At 34.8% G+C, this 21,195-nt stretch overlaps 1 protein-coding gene across 1 annotated transcript in view; it reads left to right on the top strand.

The window, feature by feature from the left end:
- The window catches only part of DIP-epsilon (Dpr-interacting protein epsilon), a 332,816-nt gene that overhangs the window by 168,073 nt on the left and 143,548 nt on the right, over positions 1-21,195 (top strand). The gene's annotated exons all lie outside the window — the stretch shown is intronic.

Raw genomic sequence — 21,195 nt, 5'->3', positions numbered from 1 at the left:
ACAATTTCAGGCAAATCAGATAAAAACTAAGGTTTCTAGAAACCCAAGGAGTTAAATCGGGAGATCGTTCTTACGGGGGCCATACTAAAATATGGACCGATACTCACCGTTTTCGGCACACCTCTTTACGACCCGAAAATACTTCTAGATTTCCAATTTCAGGCAAATAGGATAAAAACTTCGGATTCTAGAAGCCCAAGAAGTAAAATCGGGAAATCGGTCTATATGGGGGCTATACCAAAATATGGAGCGATACTCACCATTTTCGGCACACCTCTTTATGGTTCTAAAATACCTCTAGATTTTCAATTTCAGACAAATTGGATAAAAACTACGGTTTCTATAAGCCCAAGACCCCAAATCGGAAGGTTGTTTTATATGCGGACCATACCAAAACATGGACCGATACTCACAATTTTTGGCACACGTATTTGTGATCCTACAATACCTCTAGATTTCCAATTTCAGGTAAATTGAATAAAAAATGCGGTTTCTATAAGCCCAAGAAGTAAAATCGGGAGATCGGTCTATATGGCGGCTATACCAAAATATGGACCGATACTCACAATTTTTGGCACACGTATTTGTGGTCTTACAACACCTCTAGATTTCCAATTTCAGGTAAATTGAATAAAAACTGCGGTTTCTATAAGCCCAAGAAGTAAAATCGGGAGATAGGTCTATATGGGGGCTATACCAAAACATGGACCGATACTCACCATTTTTGGCACACCTCTTTATGGTCATAAAATACCTCTAGATTTCATATTTCAGGCAAATTGGATGAAAACTACGATTTCTATAAGCCCAAGACACCAAATCGGGAGTTCGGTTTATATGGGGACTATATCAAAACCTGGACCTATATAGCCCATCTTCTGTATTTATGATTTATCGGTCAATAGATATGTATTAGAGTAATAGGAAATTTGAGTCATTTTGATAAGTTTTCGACTTAGCAGTGGCGATTTGATAAGGAAGATATGGGTATTTCGGCCAGTTTTACCTAAATCGGAAAAAATATGTATGGAAGTTATATTGAAATCTGAACCGATTTAAATCAAATTTCATGGAAGCTATATCTAAATCTGAACCGATTTCAATACAATTTAACACACTTGACCACACTGCTAATTGTATTCATAGTGCAACATTTCAAGAAAATTAGGGTAAAACTCTGGCCTCTGGGGCCATATAAGTCCATATTGGGCGACAGATATATATGGGAGCTATATCTAAATCTGAACCGATTTCAACAAAATATGGCACAATTAACGATACTATAAAACGTACTCCTTGTGCAAAATTTCAAGCAAATCAAGGCAGGACTCTAGCTTTTGAGGCCTTATAAACCCAAATCGGACGAAAAATATATATGGGAGCTATATCTAAATCGGAACCGATTTTAACCAAATTTAGCACACTTAACAATACTATTAAACGTACTCCTTGTGCAAAATTTCAAGCAAATAATCTCTGGCTTTTGAGGCAATATAAATGCAAATCGTACGAAAGATATATACGGGAGCTATATCCAAATCAGAACCGATTTGGCTGATATTTCGTATGTATTACGAGAGGCCCCAAATATTCGGCCTTGCGAAATTTTAAGAAAATGCGTTGATATATACGTCAATTATGACCAGATCGGTGATAAATATATATGGCAGCTATATCTAAATCTGAACCGATTTTTTTTTCAAAATCAATAGCGATTGTCTTTGAGCCAAAGTAGAACTCTGTGCCAAATTTGAGGACGATCGGACTTAAACTGCGAACTGTACTTTGTACACAAAATTAATCGACCCAGAATTTAATTCTAAGATGATCGGTACGCTAAACGATGGGTCTCCGACTTTTCCTTCTTGGCGTTACATACAAATGCACAAACTTATTATACCCTGTACTACAGTAATGGTGAAGGGTATAAATATGGGAAACATTTAAATCAATTTTGAGACATCTTCGCAAAAGTGTAAAAGGTTGGCTTATAAGTCCCCGGTCTAACAAAGAAAAACAATTTATTTTGTCAAAATTCGTTTTTATACCCTCCCCCGTATATTAACTTTGTCATTCCGTTTGTAACACATCGAAATATTGCTCTAAGACCCCATAAAGTATATATATTCTGGGTCGTGGTGAAATTCTGAGTCGATCTGAGCATGTCCGTCCGTCCGTCCGTCCGTCTGTTGAAATCACGCTAACTTCTGAACAAAAGAAGCTATCGACTTGGAACTTGGCACAAGTAGTTGCTATTGATGTAGGTCGGATGGTATTGCAAATGGGCCATATCGGTCCACTTTTACGTATAGCCCCCATATAAACGGACCCCCAAATTTTGCTTGCGAGGCCTCTAAGAGAAGCAAATTTCATCCGATCCGGCTGAAATTTGGTACATGGTGTTACTATATGGTCTCTAACAAACATGCAAAAATTGGTCCACATCGGTCCATAATTATATATAGCCCCCATATAAACCGATCCCCCGATTTGGCTTGCGAGGCCTCTAAGAGAAGCAAGTTTCATCCGATCCGGCTGAAATTTGGTACATGGTGTTAGTATATGGTCTCTAACAACCATGCCAAAAGTGGTCCACATCGGTCCATAATTATATATAGCCCCCATATAAACCGATCCCCCGATTTGGCTTGCGAGGCCTCTAAGAGATGCAAATTTCATCCGATCCGGCTGAAATTTGGCACGTGGTGTTAGTATATGGTCTCTAACAACCATGCAAAAATTGGTCGACATCGGTCCATAAGTATATATAGCCCCCATATAAACCGATCCCCCGATTTGGCTTGCGAGGCCTCTAAGAGAAGCAAATTTCATCCGATCCGGCTGAAATTTGGTACATTGTGTTAGTATATGGTCTCTAACAACCATGCACAAATTGGTCGAAATCGGTCCATAATTATATATAGCCCCCATATAAACCGATCCCCCGATTTGGCTTGCGAGGCCTCTAAGAGAAGCAAATTTCATCCGATCCGGCTGAAATTTGGTACATGGTGTTAGTATATGGTCTCTAACAAACATGAAAAATTTGGTCCATATCGGTCCATAATTATATATAGCCCCCATATAAACCGATCACTAGATTTGACCTCCGGAGCCTCTTGGAAGACCAAAATTCATCCGATCCGGTTGAAATTTGCAACGAGGTGTTAATATGTGGCCGCTAACACTAGGCAACAAATAACAAACTTTTCTCTGTGAATTGTTTCTAGCATATTTTTTCTTATTGATTATGACCTACTAAACACGAAAATGATTTTTAAAAAATTCGATTGGTTTTCGAGATATAATTTTTTAAATTTTTTTTTAATTTTTGGAGGTACACCTACAATTTTGAGCATATCTTTCGTTTTCTTTGACCTTTTTGATCCTAATACTACTCAAATTAAAGAAAATTGAGCCGTCTACAACTCATTCTCAGAAAATTTTCAAATCGGGTAAGTAGTTTGGATGTTAGCGGCTTAAAAAGGTAAAAAAACGGCGTTTTTTAAGTAAAAATGTGGCAAAAAAAAACATATAAAAATTCATATAAAATATAAAAAAATCTAACGGCAATTTTTTTTTACGTGTAGCTGGAATCTTTACAAAGAAATTAAGCCCTTACTTAACAAAATCTGACAACAATTAGCGGACTTATAATTTTTTTGGTAAAAGATCGAAAGAAGAAGTCAGCTGTTTTTCCACATGGCATAAAATGTACAGTTATACCTTTGTTTCTACTCACTTCTTTTTTGGGCGTTGATTTGGTTAATTTTGTTAGTTTAGGTTTTACCAAAAAAAAAATATAAGTCCGCTATTTGTTGTCAGATTTTGTTAAGTAAGGGCTTAATTTCTTTGTAAAGATTCCAGCTACACGTAAAAATATATTTTATATGAATTTTTATATGTTTTTTGCCACATTTTTACTTAAAAAACGCCGTTTTTTTACCTTTTTAAGCCGCTAACATCCAAACTACTTACCCGATTTGAAAATTTTCTGAGAATGAGTTGTAGACGGCTCAATTTTCTTTAATTTGAGTAGTATTAGGATCAAAAAGGTCAAAGAAAACGAAAGATATGCACAAAATTGTAGGTGTACCTCCAAAAATTAAAAAAAAATTAAAAAAATTATATCTCAAAAACCAATCGACAGAAAATTTTTTAAAAATCATTTTCGTATTTAGTAGGTCATAATCAATAAGAAAAAATATGCTAGAAACAATTCACAAAATGGTTGTTGGCTAGTGTAATAACCATGCCAAAATCACACAAAAATTGGTCCATATCGATTCATAATCATGCTTGCCACTCGAGCAAAAATTATCTAGCAAAATTTTATTTCTACAGAAAATTTTGTCGAAATTTTATTCCTATAGAAAATTTTGTCAAATTTTATTTCTATAGAAAATTTTGGCAAAATTTTGTTTCTGTAGAAAATGTTGTCAAAATTTTAATTCTATAGAAAATGTTATCAAAATTTTAAATCTTTAGAAAATTTTGTAAAAATTTTATTTCTATAGAAAATTTTGTCGAAATGTTATTTCTATAGAAAATTTTGTTAAAATCGTATTTCTATAGAAAATTTTGTCCAAGTTTTACTTCTATAAAAAATGTTGTCAAAATTTTATTTTGTCAAAATTTTATTTCTACAGAAAATTTTGTCAAACTTAATTATATACGTATTAAATCGGCCATTTTAATTTTAATATATACCACGTATGGACTACGTGGTATATATTACGGTATTAGGAAGTTTTAAGATACCTTGTCATCGGCAAAAGTTACCGCAACCCAAGTAATTCGATTGTGGATGACAGTCTTCAGTAGAAGTTTCTACGCAATCCATGGTGGAGGGTACATAAGCTTCGGCCTGGCCGAACTTACGGCCGTATATACTTGTTATTATTCAACATAGTTTCCTTCAAGAGCGATACAACCATTATAACGACCTTTCAATTTTTTATACCATTTTGGTAGTACTCCTTCGGTTTTGCCTCAAAATATGCCTCAGTTTCGGCGATCACCTCTTCATTGCAGCCAAATTTTTTTCCTGCGAGCATCCTTTTGAGGTCTGAGAACAAGAAAAAGTCGCTGGGGCCAGATCTGGAGAATACGGTGGGTGGGGAAGCAATACGAAGCCCAATTCATGAATTTTTGCCATCGTTCTCAATGACTTGTGGCACGGTGCGTTGTCTTGGTGGAACAGCACTTTTTTTTCTTCATATGGGGCCGTTTTGCCGCGATTTCGACCTTCAAATGCTCCAATAACGCCATATAATAGTCACTGTTGATGGGTTTTCCCTCCTCAAGATAATCGATAAAAATTATTCCATGTGCATCCCAAAAATTAGAGGCCATTACTTTGCCAGCGGACTTTTGAGTCTTTCCACGCTTCGGAGACGGTTCACCGGTAGCTGTCCACTCAGCCGACTGTCGATTGGACTCAGGAGTGTAGTGATGGAGCCATGTTTCATCCATTGTCACATATCGACAGAAAAACTCGGGTGTATTACGAGTTAACAGATGCAAACACCGCTCGGAATCATCAACACGTTGTTGTTTTTGGTCAAATGTGAGCTCGCGCGGCACCCATTTTGCACAGGCTTCCGAATATCCAAATATTAATGAATGATATGACCAACACGTTCCTTTGATATCTTTAAGGCCTCTGCTATCTCGATCAACTTCATTTTACGGTCATTCAAAATCATTTGGTGGATTTTTTTGATGTTTTCGTCGGTAACCACCTCTTTCGGGCGTCCATTGCGTTCACCGTCCTCCGTGCTCATTTCACCACGCTTGAATTTTGCATACCAATCAATTATTGTTGATTTCCCTGGGGCAGAGTCCGGAAACTCATTATCAAGCCAAGTGTTTGCTTCCACCGTATTTTTTTCCTTCAGAAAACAGTATTTTATCAAAACACGAAATTCCTTTTTTCCAATTTTTTTCACAATAGCAAAAGTTGCTTCACAAAAGACGCTCTATCGCACAAACTAATTGGCTTACAGACGTCAAACTTTGACACGAATAATTTGAAGGTCGCTACTATATAAAAATAATATGCATTTAATACTAGCGACGCCATCTATGTGGCAACCAGTTATTTATAGGTGTATTTATATATTTATACATGTATTAGAAGTATAGGGAAATTGGACATAATTTTACATGTTTTCAACTTGACATTGGTGATTTTTCAAGGAAAATGAAACTTGTGCCAAATCGGAAAACATATATATGGAAGCTATATCTGAACCGATTTCAACCAAATTTGACATGCATCGTTACTATTCTACTACGTGTGCAAAATTTCACGTAAATCAGAGTACAACTTTGGTCTCTGTGGTCATATTAGTCTAAATCGGGCGAAAGATATATGGGAGCTATAACGAAATCTGAACCGATTGCTTCCAAAATCAGTAGGATTCCATTGTGACCCAAAGCAAAAACTTGTGCCAAATTTGAAGTCGATTGGGCTAAAACTCTGACCTGGACTTTGATTACAAAAATGTGTTCACAGACAGACGGGCGGACGGACAGACGGATAATACCCTGTTCCACAGTGTGGCGCAGGGTATAAATATTCATAATTTCATTTATTCAAAATTAAGTTTTCTACATTAGGTTTACGACGTTTGCGACATACGTGTTATACCGTCGTAAACGTATGTCGCAAAAGGCACAGTTTGTGACAGGCCAATTCTGTTAACGATACGAAGGAGAACTAAATGATTTTATGTGCGGACGTTCTATATGGGAGTAATACAAAATTCAGGCTAATCGGATAAAAATGCGGTATGTAGAACTCCAAGAAATCAAATCTAAAGATCGGTCTAAATTTGAACTACGTCAAAACACCGAACTATGTCAAAACAAATCGGATAGAAATACAATTAGTCAAATCACGTGACCGATCTACTATATGGGGGTTATACGACCACATGAACCGTTACTATATATACACTTCCTTGTTGACTTAAAATATCTAAAAATGTTTAATTTCAAGCAAATCGGAAAAATTGAGGTATCCATTAAGGAAAGCTGTAAAGAAAAGACAGACAGACGAACATTTTTAGATCATCTTATTGTATATAGTCAAGAACATATATACTTTATATAGTCGGAAATCGATATTTCGATGTGTTTCAAACTGAATGGCAACCTTCCCAGCAAAAAAAGGAAGTTCTTCTCAAGACACAACTTTCAAAAATGGTCTCCCAAAGAACTTCCAAAAATGATCTCCCAAATATGTTTTTTATTATTTGAGTAAATTTTTATAACCAGCTTTTTTCATATTTTTAAAGGGAAATTTATTTTTATTTGATTCAAATAGGTTAAAAACCTATTAAGAATTAATAAAATGTTACAAATTATTTAAATTTAGCCGAAAAAAATTTTAAATCCTTTCTAAAAAAATTGCGAATTTTTGAAAATATTTTATGACAAACGTTCCAGACAAGCATTATAATGCATTAAAAATGCTCTCCCAAAGATATTCTCTATTTTAACTGCACAGGAAGTTCATTTGAGTAAATTTTTATATCCCGCTTTTTTCATATTTTTAAAGGGAAATTTATTTTTAGTTGTTTCAAATAGGTTAAAAACCTAGTAAGAATTAATAAAATGTTACAAATTATTTAAATTTAGCCGAAAAAAATCCTTTCTAAAAAAATTGCGAATTTTTGAAAATATTTGATGACAAACGTTCCAGACAAGCGTTATATTGCATTAAAAATCATAAAGAATTTTAAAAATTATTTATTTGTAAAAATATCACAAAAATTCTTAATTCACATCCAAAACACTGAATTCACTCCACACCTTAAGAAGTGATGCACATTGAGTGCAGCGGCTGTTGAAATGTTGGACATCCGTCCTATGACAAGCCCATGTTAAATTCATCGCTTCTGCGTCAATTTGGCACCACTTCCGGATCCAAAAAGAACATTTTCACTTTTTTTACTGGGTTATGGTGGTGGGTATGGAAAACAACTAAATCGTTCTTTGCATTCAAAAAATGTAAAAAATTTAAATTTTGAATCACCTAACTAGTAGCAAAAACTGTATTCAATAAAATACATATTTGTAAACGAAGTAAAGCACTATATTTTTTCAAAAAATGTCGGAAATAACATCAAGTTTTAGAATCGGTTTAGGTTAGGTTAGGTTAGATTATGTGGCAGCCCGATGTATCATGCTCACTTAGACTATTCAGTCTATTGTGATACCATAGTGGTGAACTTCTCTCTTATCACTGAGTGCTGCCCGATTCCATGTTAAGCTCAATGACAAGGGACCTCCTTTTTATAGCCGAGTCCGAACGGCGTTCCACATTCCAGTGAAACCACTTAGAGAAGCTTCGAAACCCTCAGAAATGTCACCAGCATTACTGAGGTGGGATAATCCACCGCTGAAAAACTTTTTGGTGTTCGGTCGTAGCAGGAATCGAACCCACGACCTTGTGTATGCAAGGCGGGCATGCTAACCATTGCACCACGGTGGCAAGTTTTAGATTTGTTCCACACAAATCTAGACCCTCAGATGGCCGAAAGAGCCATCACATGCTGCACGAAAGTGAACCGTGGTATTTTAACCCATTCCCGGCCGTCTTGTGCTGATCGATACTTTGGTCGTTTTTGGAGCCATCCATTCCTAGTTAGAATGTGCATGGTGAGGGGCCGAAATGTTTGCAGTCCAGCGCTTCAATACTATCTTTAGGACATTGTCTCGACACTATTAGGCATATATTTAAGTAAGGCCATGCTAATGACCCAATTGACATTATATATCATTGTCACTAGATGTCGCCATCTCTTTATATCCCTAACCATACAGCTTAATTAATAAATCAGACGCATAGTTGCTACTTAAAGTTTGGCCATAAGATTTTCTTTATTTCATTGTGCAGGCGATAGACCAGAGAATTTCTCCAACTCTCATGTCTGGCCATCAATGTGAAAGAAAAAGAGAAAAACTAAAACTATGAGTGTAATTTATATATTTGCCAAATGGTCAAGTGTCTTTTTGTTGATTCCATATCATGTTTCATAGATGATTTCCTTTTGTATGACCATGTTGGCCCATCATTGTCCCTATTGTCATCCCCAAAAGATATTTCTAAGATATTGTCATCTGTCATTATATGGGTGTTTTTCTAACTTATCGAAATGTGTGTCCTCCTTAGTGTTAGTTTGACTTATTACACTAAACTTTTTCTCATTCCTACAATATGACTAGGGTGGACATTAGCTGTGTTTTATAAACAATTCAATATGAGCAAATACAGGAGCTTACAACTTCGTATGAAATTTCATAATTAATATATTATTCGTGGAGAAATTAAAATGAATACCAATTTGTTAGGATATAAGTACACCCATAGAAAAAATCATGAACGACGTGCTCATTTAAAAACGTTCCGTTCATGAAAGTGAATCAATATACATGTGGTGTCAAACGGAGAACATACGGTGTCCATCTGACAATGATAAAATGACACCATGCGTTGTCAAAACAACAACCAGCGTTCATGATCGGAAAGCGTAATGGAATTTATAAACAAAATTAAACAAGTAAGTAAAACAGAGAGTCGGGCAGGGACGACTATATCATACCCTAAGCCACCCCTACTGAATTAGAGAACATAAGCATTTGTGGGGTAACATTGGTATAGGTTTGAGAGATAAACCGCATTTCCATATATAAGAACATTAAGGGGTACATTCTTAAGGGAGTTTTGTCACAATCTGAGCAGAAATGTCTGATATTATATATAGTTATAACTATAGTTGATTTCGCATCTACAGAGTTAGTATACTCGTATAACTAATATTGAGTACATTATTAAACAAGTGCGTAAAGTAACAGGTTGGCTGATAAGTCCCCGTCTGACACATAGATGGCGTCGCTAGTATTAAATGCATATTATAGTACCAACCTTCAAATGATTCGTGCCAAACTTTGACGTCTGTAAGTCAATTAGTTTGTGCGATGGAGCGTCTTTTGTGAAGCAACTTTTGTTATTGTGAAAAAAATGGAAAAAAGGGAATTTCGTGTTTTGATAAAATACTGTTTTCTGAAGGGAAAAAATACGGTGGAAGCAAAAAAATTGGCTTGATAATGAGTTTCCGGACTCTGCCCCAGGGAAATCAACAATAATTGATTGGTATGCAACTTTCAAGCGTGGTGAAATGAGCACGGAGAACGGTGAACGCAGTGGTTGCCCGAAAGACGTGGTTACCGACGAAAACATCAAAAAATCCACAAAATGATTTTGAATGACCGTAAAATGAAGTTGATCGAGAATGCACAGGCCTTAAAGATATCAAAGGAATGTATTGGTCATATCATTCATCAATATTTAGATATGCGGAAGCTCTGTGCAAAATGGGTGCCGCGCGAGCTCACATTTGACAAAAAACAACAACGTGTTGATGATTCTGAGCGGTGTTTGCAGCTGTTAACTCGTAATACACCCGAGTTTTTTCCGTCGATATGTGACAATAGATGAAACATGGCTCCATCACTACACTCCTGAGTCCAATCGACAGTCGACTGAGTGGACAGCGACCGGTGAACCGTCTCCGAAGCGTGGAAAGACTCAAAAGTCCGCTGGCAAAGTAATGGCCTCTGTTTTTTGGGATGCGCATGGAATAATTTTTATCGATTATCTTGAGAAGGGAAAAACCATAAACAGTGACTATTATATGGCGTTATTGGAGCGTTTGAAGGTCGAAATCGTGGCAAAATGGCCCCATATGAAGAAGAAAAAAGTGTTGTTCCACCAAGACAACGCACCGTGCCACAAGTCATTGAGAATTATGGCAAAAACTCATGAATTGGGCTTCGAATTGCTTCTCCACCCACCGTATTCTCCAGATCTGGCCCCCAGCGACTTTTTCTTGTTCTTAGACCTCAAAAGGATGCTCGCAGGGAAAAAATTTGGCTGCAATGAAGAGGTGATCGCCGAAACTGAGGCCTATTTTGAGGCAGAACCGAAGGAGTACTACCAAAATGGTATCAAAAAATTGGAAGGTCGTTATAATCGTTGTATCGCTCTAGAAGGGAACTATTTTGAATAATAAAAACGAATTTTTACAAAAAAAAATTTTTTTTTTGTTAGACCGGGGACTTATCAGGCAAACTGTTATTAATGGGAGCTATAGCCAAATCTGAAACGATTTCGATAATTTTTTGCACATATAGTTAGTGCTATTGAATATTACATTTAGCCAACTTTGAGTAAGGTTGGTTGATAAATAAGGGTATAGTGACCAAATTTGGGAAAATCGGGCGATACATATATTTGAGAGCTATATCTAAATCTGAACCGATTTGGATGAAATTTTTGCAAACTTGAAGGGCGATGAAAAAAATTATTTTTGTTTGCCAAATTTGATGACGATCCGTTTGTTAAAAAGCGCAACGTAACCCCATTTGTCGAAACCGGGCGATATGTTACATATATGTGGGGGCTATATATAAATTTTGATCCGATTTCAATAGCGTTCGTTCTTGTGTCCAAAAAATTCCCTGTACCAAATTTCATACAAATCGGTTAATAATTGCGACCGGAATCCTGTGAACAACAAACACATGGACGGACGGAGGGATACCAAGCGCTAGATCGACTCAGGAGGTGATTCTGAGTCGATCGGTATGTATTTTATGGGGTCTAAAATTCATATTTCTGGTAGGCACATTTTTTGGCAGATCAAACTTATTATACCCTGACCACTATGTGGTTTAGGGTACACCCAGAGAAGGAATATGATCACCTCCACCATGTTTCAAGAGCAAAATGTTATTTTTGAATGGTGACCATGTAACATGTTTGTCGCAACCATGTTATTTTCTCGCAGATTATGTGTCTGATTTCGGCAAGCATATTATTTTTGGCGAGAATAGAACATTTTTGCCATAAACATGTTACATGGTCACCATCCAAAAATAATATTTTGCTCTTGAAACATGGTTGAGGTGATCATATTCCTTCTCCGCGTGTATAATTAGTGATAGGAGTCATATCTATATTTGACACGATTTCTTCCAAATTCTATATCGTTTGTCCTTGTGTCAAAGAAACACCGTATACCAAATTTCATCAAAATCGAGTAATAAATGCGACCGGAATCCTGCGAACACCAAATACATGGACGGACACACTGAAAAAAATATTTACGTGATATTAAAGATTACGCTACCTAACTTTTAGGATGCGGAATTTACACACTATTAAGAACAAATTTCTTTAAAATAATGAAATTTTAATTAAAAGAAAGTTTATAATCTTTGCTTCAAAATTTTTTTCATTAAATTTAGGATACAAAATTTGTAAATTTGAGTCCCTCCGTTAAAGTCACATGTCTTAAAGTCGCATGTCTTTGATCTAAGGCTAATCTTCCTTAAAGTAAAGAAACAAATTTTTGATTTAATAAAATTGTCCTAAAATTAACTGAAATATTGAAATTTTAGATTTAAGATTAAGAGGCTAAGAAGATTTAGCGTCTTTAAAGTTTTTTTTTGGAATTAAGACAAGACCCCATAAAGTATATATATTCTAAGACTCCATAAAGTATATATATTCTGGGTCGTGGTGAAATTCTGAGTCGATCTGAGCATGTCCGTCCGTCTGTTGAAATCACGCTAACTTCCGAACGAAACAAGCTATCGACTTGAAACTTGGCACAAGGAGTTGTTATTGATGTAGGTCGGATGGTGTTGAAAATGGGCCATATCGGTCCACTTTTACGTATAGCCCCCATACAAACGGACCCCCAAATTTGGCTTGCGATTGCTCTAAGTGAACCAAATTTCATCCGATCCGGCTGAAATTTGGTACATGGTGTTAGTATATGGTTTCTAACAACCTTGCACCTTGGTCCACATCGGTCCATAATTACATGTAGCCCCCATATAAACCGATCCCGCGATTTGCCTTGCGGAGTCTCTAAGAGAAGAAAATTTCATCCGATCCGGCTGAAATTTGGTACATGGTGTTAGTCTCTAACAAGCATGCAAAAATTGGTCCACATCGGTCCATAATTATATATAGCCCCCATATAAACCGATCCCCCGATTTGGCTTGCGAAACCTCTTGGAAGACCAAAATTCATCTGATTCAGTTGAAATTTGGTACGTGGTGTTAATATATGGCCTCAAACTCCCATGCAAAAATTGGTCGATATCGGTCCATAATTATATATAGGCCCCATAGAAACCGATCCCCAGATTTGACCTCCAGAGCCCCTTGGAATAGCAAAATTCTTGCCATTCGGTTGAAATTTGGTACGTGATGTCAGTATATGGTATCCAACAACCATGCAGGAATTGGTTCCTATCAGTCCATAATTATATATAGCTCCCATATAAACCGATCCCCAGATTTGACCTCCGGTGCCTTTTGGAGAAGCAAAATTAATCCGATCTGCTTGAAATTTGGTACGTGTTGGTAGTATATGATATTTAACAACCATGCCAAAAGTGGTCCATATCAGTCCATAATCGTACATAGCCCCATATAAACCGATCCCGAGATTTGGTTGTGGAACTTCTTGGAGGAGCAAATTTCATCCGAGTGAGTTGAAATTTGGTACACAGATAAAAATAAGTTTGAGAACCAATAACTTTTGTTGGAAAACCAATAACAAAATTTGTTAATTTTCCCGCAACAAACTAATTTGTACTTTTAATAACCATTATTACAAAAAAGTTGTTAGCAATCGTTACCATCAGAAGGCAACAAATAATTTGTGTTCTCAATAACATAATTTGTAAGTAATTTGTTGAGCTTCCAACAATACAAAATATTTTTTGTTGATCGTTACGTTTAATCCTCAACAAATATTTTTGAATTTGAACGAAAAAATTTGTATGTGGTTTGTTGGAGTCTATCAATGACCTGTAACAAATTTATTGGTGTATTGACAAAAAATTAAATTGAAATTGACAGTATTATTGTACCAAAATTGCCGGAACAATTTTGGAGATATTTTGTTAAGTACACACAGAGAAGGAATATGACCAAAATCCTATTTTTGGACGGGGAACATGTAACATTTTTGTGTCGAAAATCCTATACTCAGTTTTGTAAATGTATGACGATTATAAATTTGAGTAGTCCAGGTCTAGCAAGCATTTTGACAACTTTTTGCCTAGTGATATATATTCTAGTTAATTAGAACTGTAATAACTCTAATCCCGATATTAATATGGTTTTATTAATTATCTCATACAACAAACACATTTAATATAATATAAATTTTTCACAGACATTTATAAATGCCTTTCTGTATTCTCTGATGAATGAGCTCTTAGCTTGCTATCATACACGTGCATGTGCTCATACTCATTTTGTTCTAACGGTATTCTTCGCATACTTCTTTTAGCTTTCGTAGATGTTTTCAGCGATGTGGGGGTAACCAAAGATTATAAAAGAGGAAGATGGGAGATTGGCTACTGAGCACATTAAACCATTTACAACATTAGTTTAATACTCGAACCAAACGCGTATACGACAAGTATTGACATAGCATTAAAATGCACATAAAAAGAAATTAAGAGCACGAAATAAATTTCCGTAAAGGGGAAAATTTAATTTTTTTTTTTGTTGTTGCCTAAAATTTATCATTGTTTCATTAAGAAAATTAAATTTTTCATTTAAAAAATGAAAACTAAAAACAACTAAAAGGTTACCAACATGTATTAAACTAATCTGGTAAATGCAACATTTGGTATGACGCAACCCAATCTCCCATCTTCCTCTTTTATTATCTTTGCGCGTAACCAGTCTTGTATTTTTGTTTTTGTTTTCATATCGATAGCAGTCAACTATTTTCGCAACAAAACAATTTGTTGAAAATTCAGAAAATTCCTATTATTTCCTCTGTCAAGCATCTACAAACACATTTCAACAACAAATGCCTCATATTCAATAGACAAATTTGTTGAGCATCAGCAGATTTTACATACAAATAAAGTTGTTAATATTTATTTGCAGTTATTTTTTTGTGTGTACATTGTTCTAGTATATGGCCGTTAACAACCATGCCTAACTAGGTCCATATCGGTCTATAGTTATATATATAGCCCTCAGATAAATCGATCCCCAATCACACAAAAATTGGTCCATATCAAGTTCATAAATGTATATAGCCCCCATATAAGCGACCCCCATATTTCAATTCTGGCTCTCTACGTACAAAAAGTCCATATCGATTCGTAATTATTTGTAGACTTAACTATACATAACTTTTTTGTCTAATATATACCATGTATGGACTAAATCACAGTCTTTCGTAGAAGTTTCTACGCAATCCATGGTGGTGGGTACATAAGATTCGGCCTGGCCGAACTTGCGGCCGTATATACTTGTTGATTTAATTAAATTATTCTTAACTTAACTGAAATATTGAAAGTTTAGATTTAAGATAAAAGGCTAAGGGGATTTAGCGTCTTTGGTTTAAAGTTTTTTTTTTTTTGGAATTAAGAAAACATTTTTTATTTTGAAGTATCCGTTATAACTTGGATTTATAAACTGGCATTTGTTTGTACGTGAGTACCTTTAATAATAAACCGCGAAAAGAGATTTTTTTTATTTTCCTATTTTTTTATTATTGGTCCTACACTGAAAAAAAAATATTTACATGATATTAAAGATTACGCAACTTCAATTTTAGGATGCGCAATTTACACACTATTAAGGACAAAATTTCTTCAAAATAATGAAATTGTAATTAAAAGAAAGTTTATAATCTTTGCCTCAACAATTTTTATACCCACCACCATAGAATGGTGACGGGGGTATAATAAGTTTGTCATTCCGTTTGTAACACATCGAAATATCGATTTCCGACTATATAAAGTATATATATTCTTGATCAGGGAGAAATTCTAAGACGATATAACGATGTCCGTCTGTCTGTTGTAATCACGCTACAGTCTTCAATAATGAAGCAATCGTGCTGAAGATTTGCACAAACTCGTCTTTTGTCTGCAGGCAGGTCAAGTTCGAAGATGGGCTATATCGGTCCAGGTTTTGATATAGTCCCCATATAAACCGACCTCCCGATTTGTGGTCTTGGGCTTATAGAAAACGTAGTTTTTTTCCAATTTGCCTGAAATTTGAAATCTAGAGATATTTTATGACCATAAAGAGGTGTGCCAAAAATGGTGAGTATCGGTCCATGTTTTGGTATAGCCCCCATATAGACCGATCTCCCGATTTTACTTCTTGGGCTTATAGAAACCGCAGATTTTATTCAATTTACCTGCAATTGGAAATCTAGAGGTATTGTAGGACCACAAATACGTGTGCCAAAAATTGTGAGTATCGGTCCATATTTTGGTATAGCCGCCATATAGACCGATCTCCCGATTTGGGGTCTTGGGCTTATCGAAACCGCAGTTTTTATTCAATTTACCTGAAATTGGAAATCTAGAGGTATTGTAGGACCACAAATACGTGTGCCAAAAATTGTGAGTATCGGTCTATGTTTTGGTATGGTCCCCATATAAAACGACCTCCCTATTTGGGGTCTTGGGCTTATAGAAACCGTAGTTTTTATCCAATTTGTCTGAAATTGGAAATCTAGAGGTATTTTAGGACCATAAAGAGGTGTGCCGAAAATGATGAGTATCGGTCCATATTTTGGTGTAGCCCCTATAAAGACCGATTTCCCGATTTTACTTCTTGGGCTTCTAGAATCCGAAGTTTTGATCCTATTTGCCTGAAATTGGAAATCTAGATGTATTTTCGGGTCATAAAGAGGTGTGCCGAAAACGGTGAGTATGGGTCCATATTTTAGTATAGCCCCTATAAGAACGATCTCCCGATTTAACGCCTTGGGTTTCTAGAAACCGTAGTTTTTATCTGATTTGCCTGAAATTGTAAATATTGTGGTATTTTAGGCTCGCAAAAACGTGTATCGGATTAAGTTTTTATCGGTCCATTTGGTAATTGGTGTAGAAGGCGCACTGATCATAAAAATTGCTTGAAACTCAATGTAAAATATCCAGATTTTGCTTCTACAAATTTAAGATTTCAAGACGTTATTTTATAATTTTCTTGCACATTTACAAGAGATGTTAATGATTCCTCTAAAACAAAAATGGTTCTTATAAATCCAGAATCCTCATAGGTGAAATCTTTCAATTTATCTTCGGGAAGTGTCCTCAAGCCCTCCTGAAATTTCAAAGGAAACCCTAATATTTGGTTCATGGTGGTGGGTATTTAAGATACGGCCCGGCCGAACTTAGTGCTGTATATACTTGTTTTAATTATATTTAGGACACACATTTTGAAAATTTGCGTCCCTACGTTAAAGTTGCATGACTTTAAACTAAGGCAAATTTTCGTTAAAGTAATGAAACACGCTTTTGATTTAAAGAAATTGTTCTTAGATTAACTGAAATATTGAAACTTTAAATTTGTGATAAAAATGCTTCAAATATAGGCTAAAACTTATTTTGAGGATTTAGCATCTTTGGTTTAAAGTTTTTATGGAATTAAGAAAATATTTTGTACTTCGAAATATCCGTCATAATTTGAATTTTTAAACTGGCCTTTGTTTGTACGTGAATAGCTTTATTGATATACCGGAAAAATATAATGAAAATTCGATAATTGAGATCTGTATCCTAATTTTAATTTTATAGATACTAGATTTAAAGCCAGATAGGTCGCAAAAAAATTTCCTTATTTTAAAGAACCCGCATCTGTAGCTCGGAATCAATACCAAAATCCTTAAAGGAAGGTCAATATCTTTGGATCCAAGTAAACTTATTATTGAGTGTAGATTTAAAGCCAAATAGGTTCTTTATTTCAAAGAAGCCACATCTTTGGCTCGGAATCAATACCAAAATCCTTAAGGGAAGGTCAAAATTTTTGAGTAAAAAGTAAACTTTTTTTAATCAAACTTTAAGACTCAGGATTCTGAAGCGATCGGTATATATTTTATGGGGTCTGAAATCGATATTTCTGGTAGGCAATTTTTTTGAGGGATCAAAGCTATTATACACTGACGACTATGAGATATAGGGTATAAAAATGTAATAAAAAACACAACTCGGTGGCTACAAACTGTTCAACTCGGTGGCTACATGATCTAAGAATCTGTTTGAATTGGTAGGTTTTTATGCTACTCATCGTAATTGTAAGAAAAACTCTGCTTATATTTCATTGATATTCCACAGATGTCTACAAATGATTTAAGCTGTCCTAAGCTGTAGGCTTAGAAATTGAGATTTTTCCTAGGAAGTTTGTGAAAATGAAGGAGGCGTGTGGGAATTGTCTACCAGCTTACCCACCCTTCCAGTGGGGTGCTACCCGATAATGATGACGATGATGATGATAGCGCTGGTGACGTTTGGTGGTGGTGATTGTGGTTTACCACTAAAGATGTTCAAAGTTTCTCTATTTTCTTTATTCGGTTTTTGCTGTTCTTTTGTCCTTTCTCCCACAAATTTTCACAAAAGTTTTGACATACAATTTAATTAAGAAAATCACTTGTTCAGAAGTGAAAATGCCATGCAAGTGAGATAGGCCGAGGGAGAGAGAATGGGGAGACCCGAAACGGAGGGATATGTTGCTGTTGGGCGGGAAGCATGTGACCGTTTTGGTTGAAGGATAAGATTAAGTGATGTCAAATATTCGTGTTTTTTTTCGTTTCTTTGGTTTTTGTTTTTCGATTGAAACCTTGGGAATCTATTTGAATAGTTTTGGGAAAATTGAACGAGTTTAACTTGTTTGCCTTTGAGACGAGATTTGTTAATTTAATTTGGCTAATAGAATTGCACAAGAATACTGGAGAAAGCTATCAATGGGAAAAAGACCTTGATTTGTGGCAAACTTTTTTTCTTTTGTTTCAGAGGAAGAAATCTTTTGTTATCTAATTAGTGGAAGATTAAATATTATGCTTTTGATTGTATGATTTTTGACATCACAAGAACTTTTATATTTAGTTTTAGAAATGTGTGAATATTAAGGCTTAATTACTAAAGAATCAATGAGAAATTTATTTCTCTAACTATCTCTACACACAAAAATGTATCACCAAAATTTTTCCAATTAAAATTTTATTTGAATTCTAAAAAAAAAAATCAATTAAAAGTGTAATTAGTTCAACAAATTGTTTACTTGAAACAAAACTTTATCGTAAAAATTAATAGGATCAAATAAATTTTTAATTGGATCATTTCGATTAACACTTAATTGGATCAATTAATTTCCTGATTGGGTACAAAAAATATCAGCTGAAGTTGGTTAATTTCCATTACAAAATTATCCTGAATTTTGGGAATCATCATTTAACCATCGAGCTGAATTTTGGTAAGCAGTTTCTTTGAAGTTAGCAGATAAAAACAGCATACGGGGACATCAAACGAGCCTGTACGAAAATCAGCAAAATCTTCTGATTCGGAATCTATATTGAGAAGGCTCAGGGAACGTCATCCAATCATTGAAGATGCCAAGTGAAAGAGTAGGCGTTTAAAAAAGGCGAATGGATAAAGGCCGTATGCTCTGTTTATGCCAAATCTACCAAAACCCCATAGACTCTTGATTCATGACTTCCATGATATCGGCCTGAAGATATACAAAATCGATTAATAGTCTAAAGAGGAGAATTATTCGACTGGGTCATGAGTACCAGGTAACAAAGATTCAGACATCTGGTAGTTATACTTTCTTCGTCAGGAAGAATTACACTAGCATAAAACCGATTTCGAACCCCAATTTATGATATGAAAGTAATGCATTTTTGCCTCATCTCCAATGAATTGATTTAGAAGTTCATTTGGATGACGAAAAACTAAAATAAATAAATGGGGCCAAGCGAATTTATGTAGAGGTGTGAACGTGATACGAACTTTGCGTCACGTGAACCGTGATTGCGTGAATGTGAGTAGGTTAGGTTAGGTATAGTGGCAGCCCGATGTATCAGCCTCACTTAGACTATTCAGTCCATTGTGGTACCACATTTGTGAAAAAAATTTCGACAAAAATTTTCTATAGAAATAAAATTTTGGCAAAAGTTTCTATAGAAATAAAATTTTGACAAATTTTCTATAGAAATACAATTTTGACAAAATTTTCTATAGAAGTATAATTTTGAAATATAATTTCTATAGAAATATAACTATATTTTCTGTAGCAAAAAATTTTGACAAAATTTTCCATAGAAATATAATGTTGACAAAATTTTCTATATATATAAAATATTGCCAAAATTTTCTATAGAAATAAAAATTTGTCAAAAGTTTCTATAGAAATATAATTTTAGAAAAACTTCCTATAGAAATAAAATTTTTACAACATTTTTTGACAAAATTTTCTATAGAAATGAAAATTTTGACAAAAATTTCTATAGAAATGAAATTAAAAACAAGTATGTACGGCCGTAAGTTCGGCCAGGCCGAAGCTTATGTACCCTCCATCATGGATTGCGTAGAAACTTCTTCTAAACACTTCTTCTAAACACGCTTGCCGATGGCAAGGTATCTTAAAACCTCCTAACACCATCTTCTAAATTGTATGTAAGTCCATACGTGGTATATATTAAATAAAAAAAGATCGATCCAATACGTATATAATTCAGTTTGACAAAGTAGACATAAAATGTTGACAAAATTTTCTACAGAAACAAAATTTTAACAAAATTTTCTATAGAAATAAAATTTTCACAAAATTTTCTATGGAAATAAAAATTTTGACAAAATATTCTATAGAAAGAAAATTTTGACAAAAATTTCTACAGAAATAAAATTTTAACAAAATTTTCTATAGAAATATACTTTTGACAAAATTTTCTATAGAAATAAAATCTTGGTAGATTATTTGTGGCTCGAGTGGCAACCATGATTATGAACCGAATAAAATTTGAACAAAATTTTCTATAGAAATAAAATTTTGACAAAATTTTCTATAGAAATAAAATTTTGACAATGATGAAAATTTTATTATGAACCGAATAAAATTTTAACAAAATTTTCTATAGAAATAAAATTTTGACAACATTTTCTATAGAAAAAAATTTTGGTAGATTATTTTTGGCTCTAGTGGCAACCATGATTATGAACCGATATGGACAAATTTTTGTGTGATTGGACCAATTTTGGTATGGTTGTTAGCGACCATATACTAACACCACGTGCCTAATTTGAACCGGATCGGATGAATTTTGCTCCTCCAAGAGGCTC

Source organism: Haematobia irritans, chromosome 2 (assembly GCF_050003625.1).
Source record: "Haematobia irritans isolate KBUSLIRL chromosome 2, ASM5000362v1, whole genome shotgun sequence".
Taxonomy (NCBI): Eukaryota; Metazoa; Arthropoda; class Insecta; order Diptera; family Muscidae; genus Haematobia; species Haematobia irritans.
The sequence above is the reverse complement of the archived record's forward strand: the minus strand, read 5'-3'. Positions and strand labels throughout refer to the sequence as shown.